This window comes from Procambarus clarkii, chromosome 8 (assembly GCF_040958095.1).
Source record: "Procambarus clarkii isolate CNS0578487 chromosome 8, FALCON_Pclarkii_2.0, whole genome shotgun sequence".
Taxonomy (NCBI): Eukaryota; Metazoa; Arthropoda; class Malacostraca; order Decapoda; family Cambaridae; genus Procambarus; species Procambarus clarkii.
Window position 1 is genome coordinate 31,734,126 of NC_091157.1, and position 2,960 is coordinate 31,737,085.

The window sequence follows — 2,960 nt, forward strand, 5'->3', positions numbered from 1 at the left end:
ACCACTACACCAGGGCACTACACCACAGTACTATACCAGGGTATTACACCACACCACTATACAAAGGTACTTCACCATACCACAATACCAGGCTTCTACACAACACCACGACTCCAGGGTACTACACCATACCACTATACCAGGCTACTACACCACACCACTATTCCAGGGTACTACACCACACCACTATAACAGGGTACTACATCACACCACTATACCAGGCTACTAAACCATGCCACTACACCAGGGTACTACACACAACAACTATACCATGCTACTACACCACACCACAATACTAGGGTACTAAACCACACCACTATGGCAGGCTTCTACACAATGCTTTTATACAAAGCTACTACACCACACAACTATACCAAGCTACTACACCATGATACTACACACCACTATACCAGGCTACTACACCATGCCTCTGTACCAGGTTACTACTCCACACAACTATACCAAGCTACTACACCACACCACTATACCAGGGTACTATATCACACCCCAATACCTGGATACTACACCACGCTACTATACTAGGCAACTACACCACACCACTATACCAGGCTACTACACAATGCCACTATACCAGGCTACTACACCACGACACTATACCAGGCTACTACACCACACCACTATTCCAGGCTACTACACCACACCACTCCCAGGCTATTTCACCACGCCACTATACCAGGCTACTACATCATGCCACTATACCGGCGTACTACACCACACCACTATAACAGGCTACTACACCATGCCACTATACCAGGCTACTACACCACACCACTATTCCAGGTTACTACACCACATCACTACACCAGGCTACTACACCACACCACTATACCAGGGTAATACACCACACCACTATAACAGGGTACTACACCACACCATTGTACCAGGGTACTACACCACACCACTATACCAGGCTACTACACCACACCACTACACCTCACCACTATACCAGGGTACTACACCACACCACTACACCAGGTGCTACACAACACCGCTATACCAGGCAATTTCACCTCACCACTATACCAGGCTACTACACCACACAACTATACCAGGCAACTAAACCATGCCACTACACCAGGGTACTATACCATGCCACTACACCAGGGTACTACACCACACCACTATACCAGGGTACTACACCACACCACTATACAAAGGTACTTCACCATACCACAATACCAGGCTTCTACACAACACCACGACTCCAGGGTACTACACCATACCACTATACCAGGCTACTACACCACACCACCATTCCAGGGTACTACACCACACCACTATAACAGGGTACTACATCACACCACTATACCAGGCTACTAAACCATGCCACTACACCAGGGTACTACACACAGCAACTATACCATGCTACTACACCACACCACAATACTAGGGTACTAAACCACAGCACTATGGCAGGCTTCTACACAATGCTTTTATACAAAGCTACTACACCACACAACTATACCAAGCTACTACACCATGATACTACACACCACTATACCAGGCTACTACACCATGCCTCTGTACCAGGTTACTACTCCACACAACTATACCAAGCTACTACACCACACCACTATACCAGGGTACTATATCACACCAAAATTCCTGGATACTACACCACGCCACTATACCACGCAACTACACCACACCACTATACCAGGCTACTACACAATGCCACTATACCAGGTTACTACACCACGACACTATACCAGGCTACTACACCACACCACTATTCCAGGCTACTACACCACACCACTATACCAGGCTATTACACCACGCCACTATACCAGGCTACTACATCATGCCACTATACCAGCGTACTACACCACACCACTATAACAGGCTACTACACCATGCCACTATACCAGGCTACTACACCACACCACTATTCCAGGTTACTACACCACATCACTACACCAGGTTACTACACCACTTCACTATACCAGGCTACTACACCACGCCACTACTCCAGGGTACTACACCACACCATTATACCAGGGTACTACACCACACCACTATACCAGGCTACTACATCACACCACTACACCTCTCCACTTTACCAGGGTACTACACCACACCACTACTCCAGTGTACTACACAACACCGCTATACCAGGCTACTTCACCTCACCACTATACCAGGCTACTACACCATGTCACTAGACCTGGGTACTATACCATGCCACTACACCAGGGTTCTACACCACACCACTATATCAGGGTACTACACCACACCCATATTCAAGGTTACTTCACCACACCACTATACCAGGCTACTATACCACAGGACGACACCCGGGTACACCACCACACCACTATATCAGGCTACTACACCACACCACTACTCCCAGGTAGTACACCACACCACTATACCAGGCTACTACACCACACCACTATACCAGGCTACTACACCACACTACTATACAAGGGTACTACACCACACCACTATACCAGGCAAGTAAACCATGCCACTTCACCAGGGTAATATACCATGCCACTATACCAGGGTACTACACCACACCACTATACCAGGGTACTACACGACACCACTATACAAGGGTACTTAACAACACCACTATACCAGGCTACTTCACCACACCACGGCACCAGGGTACTACACTACATCACTATACCTGGCTATTACACAACAAAACTACACCAGGGTACTACACCACACAACTATACCAGGCTACTACACCACAAAACAACACCACACCACTACACCAGGGCACTACATCCCACCACTACACCAGGGAACTACACAACACCACTACACCAGGCAACTACACAACACCACTATACCAGGGTACTAAATGACACCACTATACCAGGGTAGTTCACCACACCACTATACCAGGCTACTACACCACACCACTACACCAGGGTACTCTACCACACCACTACTGCAGGCTACTACACCACACCACTACACCAGGTTAC